Here is an 8,714-nt window from a genome sequence, read left to right on the forward strand (position 1 = left end):
AAAGCAAAGGCCAGGGTTGCCCCAGTCGAGATAAAGACAGAGTATGGCCGGCACCGCAGAAACCCCCAGACATATTAAGACATGTAATATTTTGGATTACAAAAATAGCACACTTTGTTGTAGAAGAGTGGCGGTGGGGAGGGGGGAGTGAAAGGTTAGCATTTAAGTCACCCATAGTCCCACATGAAAAAATTTAGGCTTGTAGCTTTCCAGTGTCTTTTATATACCTGTTGGGTGTGTATATATTTATGTATTTATTCTTACAAAAAAAAAAAAATAACCAAGCTTATGCATATCTTTTTTATTCTTAAATGGATGATGGATATCAAATCACTATGGTATTTATGTTTCATTGGATATATTTATGACAGTTGACTTAGGAGTAAAAATTGGAGCTGTTATTCCTTGTCCTTGAGTGTAAAGAATGTGACCCAGCTGGAGCGACAAGGACACACACACAGAAATTACCATGGAGTCATTCTGACTCAATAGTGACCCTGTAGGACAGAGGAGAAATGCCCCATAGGGTTTTCAAGGAGCAGCTGATGGATTCAAACTGCCGACCCTTTGGTTAGCAGCCCAAGCTCTTAACCATGGTGCCACCAGGGCTCCAAGAGCTCACAAAGACCCATCAAATGGGCCCTGAGGCATAAAAACAATAGCTAGGACAATCTTGGAAAACATGTTTTAGGAAGACTTTCACATAAATACTTAGAGCACAAAAGACCACATGTTTTCCACTCTTTATCTATTCGTATTAGCGTTTAGTAAATAATAAGATTTGTTGGACCAGTGAAGACCCTCCTGACTATCCTTACTGAAACTTGTACCAATGCTTATTAAGAAAAACAATTCAAAATGTAGAATCACAGTGATTTAGCAGTTTTTAGCCTATCTATGAAAAGGTGAAACTTTTAACGATTTTACCCATTTGTAATGCCTGTGTATGCTGAGGAAACCCTGGTGGCATAGTGGTTAAAAGCTACAGCTGCCAGTCAAAAGGTCGACAGTTCAAATCCACGAGGTACTTCTTAGAAACCCTATGGGGCAGTTCTACTCCGTCCTATAGGGTTGCTATGAGTCGCAGTTGACTCGACAGCAATGGGTTTATGTATACTGATGATTCTGTAACATTCCTCAGACTCCATAGCTCTGGCAGTATGCTTGTCCATTTCCCACTTTTGCCTCTTGGAACATATACCGAATAAAATCTTTCTTCTTGCTTTGCTGTAACTTTGTGATAATTTTACTGTAGGACAGGGTGATACAACAGTTTTATTTTAAAATGTTAATATTTGTAATATAACAGAAATTACGTCTTTTACATCAACTTAAACATATAATGAATTACCTCATAAAGTTCCCTTGTGCCCCTTTCAAGTCAGTTCCCACCCTGCCACCCCCATCCACCCCCATCCTGAAACTGCTGTTTTTCATTTCGATCATCTTAGTTTTGTCTGTTCTTGAACTTCATATGAACAGAATCATACAATAGGTACTCTTTGTATCTGTCTTCTTTTGTACAACAAAGTTTTTGAGAGTCATCTATGTTGTTGGACAGTTTGTTCCTTTTTATTGCTGAGTAGTGTTCCATTGTATGAAAATACACTATCCATTAGTTGAATAGACATTTGGGTTGTTTCCAGTTTTTGACTATTATGAATAAGGTTGATGTGAACATTTTTTAAAGAAAAAAAAAAAAAAAAAGAGAAAAAGACAAGTCAGATGAGAACTTTTAGATGTCAAGTTAAAAATGTGCAATGGGATACACATGTTTTGTTGGTTTTTTTTTTCCTAAATTTTTTTTTATTGTGAATTACAAGATACATACAGAAGAATGCCAAACTGTTTTCCAATGTACTTGTACCAATTAAGACTTTTGCCATATCCTTTACAACTTTGCATTAGGATTATATGCTGAGTATATAGTTACATTCATTGCAAATATCTTCTCTCACTTTGTGGTTTATCTTTTATACTCTTTATGGAGTATATTTATGAACCAAAGTTTGTAACTTTGGTGTAGTTATATGTATCATTCTTTTCTTTTATCATGAGTGCTATTAGTGACTTGTTTAAGAAACTCTTTTCTATTCAGAAGTCACAAAGATATCTTCCTGTATTCTAAAAAGTTACAGTGTTTTTGCCTTTCATGTTGAGATCTTTTTATCCACCTGGATTTGATGTTCGCGTATGGAGTCCAATTTCATTTTTTTCCCATGTGGATATCCACCATTTATTAAAAAGATCTTCTTTTCTTATTCTCTGTAGTACCCCTGTTATAAATTAAGTGGCCATACACATGTGACTCTGTTTGTAGCGATACACAGTTTTTCAAAAATTTTTTATGGGGTGTGCAAGCAAGCAAAAAAAAAAAAAAAAATCGAAGACCACTCTCCTTAACAAATTATGTGGCCTTTATCTAGTTATTTAACTTCTCTGAGTTCCTTGCACTGTTGGGGGAATCAAATGGGGTCACACAGTGAAGTGCTTAGGACTGGCCCATCGAAAGCCTCAGTAAACAGTAGTAGTTTTTGTTTTCCCTGTTGTTACATTTAAGGTGCCATGGAGTACATGGAAACAACACCTGCCTGGAGTAGAAACTGCCAGCGAAAGCGCCCAGAGAACGTGACATTCGGGTGGATCGTGAATGACAGTGAAATCTGCCATCTCTTTTTATGACTGTGATCTCTTGGCTGTCTGTGGTGCACTTCTCACATGTGTTTCATCTGCATTATAGTTTTCTGGCTTGAAAGGGCCCAGAAGGAAAGGAGTGTGCCCCATCCCACATCCTGGATTGTGGGAACCCCCAGTAGCAGTCACCTGAGAAGACATAGAAGTTGTTCAGGCTCCCTGTTAGATACACATCCATGTCATTGAGGGCTGGGCCTTTTGATTCCTTCCACTGTAGTGCTGCAGGATTCCTAAGTTTCACGCACATACTTCTCCCTCCCCAAAGCCCAGCCACCAGCCAACACTTACACCAACAAACATGCCCACTCACCCCCAGCACCACCACCCCTGGGAGTGGTGAAATCTATGCTTTCCACACCCCCTGTGCAGTCTTGCCTCTGGGAGAGAACACATACAATCTTGCAGTAGGCACTTGATGACCATTGGTTGAATAACAAATGAGTAACCCCATTAAGATTAGGATACAGAAGCACATTCCCATCTGCCACTGTTTAGCAAGAAAGAGACAGATTATGCAGCATTGCCGATCTGCCTATTAATTCTGTAGATTCCTGGTTCTTCTTTGAATGGAGAAGGGTGTGCAGAAAGGAGCTATTTTTAATGAAACTCACTGGGAAATTCTGGTTTTGATGCCCAGCCAGGAATGGGAATGATAGAATTACTAAACAAATGTACCTATTCTTCATCAAAAGTACTAATATGGTAGTGTAAAGCAGTGAATTAATTAATACGGCCCTTATAGCCATAATTTTTGTAACTCCCACCAAATAACTGGGTGGGGCTATGCAAATGAGGTGCTTGTGGCTTACCAAGGGGATTGGATAGCTTGTAATAATGTAAATAAGTCACACTTGTGGGGGTGGGACCATGTAAATAAGGTGTATGGAACCCTAATGAAGGGATTGGTCAGTTTTGCCATCCTGCTTGGCTTAAAATGAGCCATCCCAGAGGCGGGAAGAGAGGATTTCAACACACCAAGAAGGTAGAGCCAGGAGTGGAGCATGTCCTTTGGACCCAGGATCCCTACACTGAGAACCTCCTAGATCCAGGAGACAGACAGAGGAACTGTAACATGGAGGACAAAGAGAGGAACTGTAACATGGAGGACAGAGAGAGGCAGCAGAACCAGGACAGAGAGGGAGAGCTGTAACATCAGAAACAGCGAGAAGCAGTGGTAGCGAAACAGTGGCAGCAGAACCAGGAGACCAGCAGGAGATGGTGTGGTGGGCTTCCTGGTCCAGGGAGCGAGAAAGCTGAGCACCTTCAGGCAGGAGGCTTACTGGCAGGTTGGGTGCCTCTGGGCACTTATTGGCAGAGCTAAAAGAGCTTTGTAACACTTGCTGGAGCAGGGCAGAGGCCAAGGCAGAGAGAGACCTGCTTTCAGGCATGGCTGAGAAGAGGCTGTCCTGATCAAAGAACTGTATCCTGAGCGTTCCTAAACCTGAACGGTAACCTGTTACTTCCCTATTAAACCCCATAACTGTAAGTGTGGTCTGTGAGTTCTGTGTGGCCATTGCAACAAATTATCAAACCCAGCAGAGAAGTAGAGAGTGCCGTGGGAGGGATGGTAGTGTCAGAATCGGTGAAAAGGGGAGAGGGAGGAGGCATGTCTGACCTCTGCCTCATAGGAATCAGCCTTGGGCTGGTGATCTTGATTCTCCTTCCCCCTTGTGACGTTAGAGAAGGTCAGATGCCACCCCCACACCATTTTTACAGGTAGTATCTATCAGAACTTAATATTTACATGCCCTTGAGCTGACAGTTCCTCCTAGACTTTATCCTATGCCCAACAATATATATGCACAAATACATGCAAGGCAGCATTTTTGAAACAGGAAAGTACCTGAAACTAAGGAAATGTCCATTCATTAAAGTGTAAATATTCCCATTACCTGAGACAGCAGCGAGCAACAACCACCCAAAAATAATGAAGTCCCTACTTTGTAGAGATCACCATTTTAGCCCATCAAAGGAGGACTGAGTGAATAATTTATGATACATCCAAGCAATGAAATATCATGCCCCCATCAAAAGGAATGAAGTTTATTAACATATACTGCTATAAAAAGACTTTCAAGACATTTAGGATCCCTGGTGGTGCAGTGGTTAAATGCTCATCTGCTAACCAGAAGGTCAGTGCTTCAAACCCAACAGCCACTCCACAGGAGAAAGATGCGGCAGTCTGCTACCGTAAAGATTTGCACACTTGGAAACCCTATGGGGCAGTTCTCCTCTGTCCTATAGGGTTGCTATGAGTCGGAATCGACTCAGTGGCAGTGGGTTGGGTTTTTTTTTAAAAAATTTATGAAGCTTTTGAATGTATTACCTATTCAAAATAAGTAAGAAAAAAACAAGTTACTAAACACTATGCATAGTATTATCCCATTTGTGCAAAAAAGGTATATACATACACACAGATATATACATATACTCATTGATTTAGAAAATGATATTGGAATCATTATTCCCTGTCCTTGAGCATAGAGAATGTGACCCAGCTGGAACTGGGCTCACAAGGGCTCACAAGGACTCACAAGGACACATCAACTGGGCCATGAGGTATAAAGACGGTAGCTAAAATAATCTTGGAAAATATCTTTTAGGGAACCTTACACATAAGCCATTCAAACACAACACAAAAGACTTTCCACAACACACACTACAGGGGAAGTCAGCACAACTGGCCTAAACCAAAGCTAAGAAGTTTCCTGAATACAATCAAATACTTTGAGAGACAGAGCAGCAGGGGTAGGGGTCTGGGGACCATGCTTTCAGGGGACAGCTAGGTCAATTGGCATAACAAAGCTTATTAAGAAAATGTTCTGCATCCTACTTTGGTGAGTGGTGTCTGGGGTCTTAAAAACTTGCAAGTGGCAGTCTAAGATGCATCAATTGGTCCCAACCACCTGGAGTAAAGGAGAATGAAGAACACCAAAGACACAAGGAAAGTAGTACCAAGAGACAGAAAGGGCCACATAAACCAGAGACTTCATCAGCCTGAGACCAGAAGAACCAGATGGTGCCTGGCTACCACCAGTGACCGCCCTGACAGGGAGCACAACAGAGAGTCCCTGATGGAGCAGCAGAAAGATGGGGTGCAGAACTCAAATTCAGAAGAGCAGACTTAATGGTCTTACTGAGACTGGAGGTACCCCAGAAATCATGGCCCCTGGATTCTCTATCAGCCCAGAACTAAAACAATCTCCGAGGCCACCTCCTCGAACAGGGATTGGACTGGACTGTGGGACATAAAGTGATACTCGTGAAGAGTGTGCCTCTTATCTCAAGTAGATACAAGAGACCAAAGGGGCAGCTTCTTTCCAGAGGTGAGACGGGAAGGCAGAGAGGGTTAGGAGCTTGTTGAATGGACATGGGGAATCGGGTAGAAAGGAGGAGTGTGCTGTCGCAGAATGGGGTGAGCAATTAGGGTCACATAACAATATATGTATAAAATTTTGTATAGGAGACTAACTTGTAAACGTCATTTAAACTACAACAATAATAATAATAAAAAAAGGCTTTCTACTCTTACCTTTTTCTATTAGCATTTAGTGAATAGAAAATTTGTTGGACCAGTGAAGACCCTCCTGACTGTCAGTACTGAAACCTGTACCAACAATTGTTAAGAAAGATAGTTCAAAATGTAAGATCACAATTTGTAGCCAATTGTGGAAAGGTAAAGCTTTCAATGGTTTTGCCCATTAGTAATGTTAATGAATACTGATTACTCTGTAAAGTTCGTTGGACTCCGGCAGACATGACGATGGCAGCACACTTGTACTTGTCTGTTTTCCCACTTTTGCCTATCCTGTAATATTCTTTGGACTTGGACAGACATGGCTGTGGCAACATGGTTGTCCATTTTCCCACTTTTGTCTGTGCTGTAATATTTTCTTGGACTCAAGCAGACATGCCTCTGGCAGCATGGTTGTCTGTTTCCCACTTTTTGAATATATGCCAAATAAAACTTTCTTTTTGCTTTACTAAACTTTATGATGTTTTTACCCAACAACAGTTAATTTTTTTTTTAAAGCAAAAAGAAAGTTTTATTCAGCATATATTCAAGAAGGCAAAAGTGGGAAGCGGACAAAATTGTGGAAGAATGTTCAAAAAATTGTTAATAATAGTTACCACTGGAAAGTGGGATTGAGAGAAGAAAGCTTTTGCTTTCATGATACTTAAAATTTTTTAACCTAAGGAAATATTACTTTTATAATTTTTTTAAACTACTGTTTAAAAATTCCAAATAACCTTGAGAGGCTGAGATTTTAAATTTCCAGCAGAGGGCAGCAGTGATTCTCAAATATCTCTGACGTCAGCACAAAGCTGAGGATTAGTGTGTACAGTTTTCTAATTCCAGGCCCAAATACTGAACTTGGATCACCAGATCATAAAGGAAACAAAAAGCAATAACTACAGAAAGCTAAAATCCTGTAGGAATTGTTGTGACAAAACATTTCCTACATGTCTCTTTCTTTATTAACATCTGTCCATGAGTCTAAACTACCTTTTTCCTCTCTGGAGCTCAGTTTTTTCCTCCATAAAATCAGAGGGTTTAACAAGACAATCTTAAAAGATCTCTTTCCAGCTCTAAAATTCTAAAGCTTTATGAATCTACATCAGCATCAGGAAGAAACAAGCCCCAGTGCCCTCTAAAATTAATTGACTTATCAAAGAATCTGCTTTACAATTATTACTGATTTATCTTGAATGTAGATCAAAGAATACTTATGGTGGGGAGGAGGGTGTTGGCATTTATTCAATTCACCGATGGAGAAAAAAGAGAACTCTCCCACTCTATAAATGTTTAGCACGTGTATAAAGGTTGTAGGTCTGGTGTTCAGAAATTACACATAGGCTTACGAAAGAATCTTCACTGGCTTGGCCAAATTAAACAACAGGCAGTTCTAGAGAAATAAACACAAGTTAACATTTAACCACAACAAGTTTCTGTTCTTGCTGCTTCGTCTTCCTCTATAGGAGAGGCCCAAGAGGGTCAGCAGCTGCTGGCTACTCTAGCGAGAGGAAAGGCTCCTTTGAGAACCCACCCACATACTGCTTTTATAAAATATATATTTTTATGCATGTGGGATCATAAACTCTCCCAGATGTTCTTGATGCCCCAATAGCAGAGCTCTTTTTACTGTTGATCCTTTACACATGTTAAAGCTTTTTTTTAACATTTGCCCAAGGTTACACTGCTAATAAGTAGCTGAAGTAGGATTCAAATCCGTGACTTAACACGGCACTATATGAAAGGAGAGGACCTCACTCCATCCATTCTTTATCCTGAAGCTGTGAATATTTGCAAAAGTAGTTGGGTCTAGATGCAGAAGTGAATGGTTATTGTGTCAGAAAGCTCCGTTGAGCTCAAATGTATTGACTACTCACTGTACGCTAGTCTCTGTCAGGTGCTGGGCACAAAGGTATCAAAGATGAGTAAGACTTAATCATTGCAGTTAAGAAACTTGTCTTTTGGGAATTGGGGAGCAGACAAATAAACAAACAATAACATGTGAAAAATAATGTTATTGTTAGGTGCCATTGAATTGGTTCTGACATATAGAGTCCCTATGTACAACAGAATGAAAGACTGCCTAATCCTGCACCATCCTCACAATCCTTGCTATGTTTGAACCCATTGTCGCAGCCACTGTGTCAAGCAGTCTCATCCAGGGTCCTCCTCTTTTTTGCTGACCCTCTGCTTTACCAAGCAAGGAAAATAATAGGGAAACACAAATAAGGGAGAAGAAATCAAGGCAGCATAGCGGCGTGGTTAAGTCTATGGGCTGTGGAGTCCAGTTTGTAGCTCTGGAACCTCCAAGCCTCATTTTCCTCATCTATTAAATGGGGATACTGATAGCCTCTAATATAGATAATTGTTGTGAGGGTTAAATGATATAATTCATTATTAAACTGCCTAGCATAGAACCTAGCAGATGGAAAGACTTGTCACAATGTTAGTTAATAGTATTATTTAATAAAGCTTAAGCAAAATAAGAATCGTGCATACAATCACA

This window comes from Trichechus manatus, unplaced genomic scaffold (genome assembly GCF_000243295.1).
Source record: "Trichechus manatus latirostris isolate Lorelei unplaced genomic scaffold, TriManLat1.0 scaffold00116, whole genome shotgun sequence".
NCBI classification, from domain to species: domain Eukaryota; kingdom Metazoa; phylum Chordata; class Mammalia; order Sirenia; family Trichechidae; genus Trichechus; species Trichechus manatus.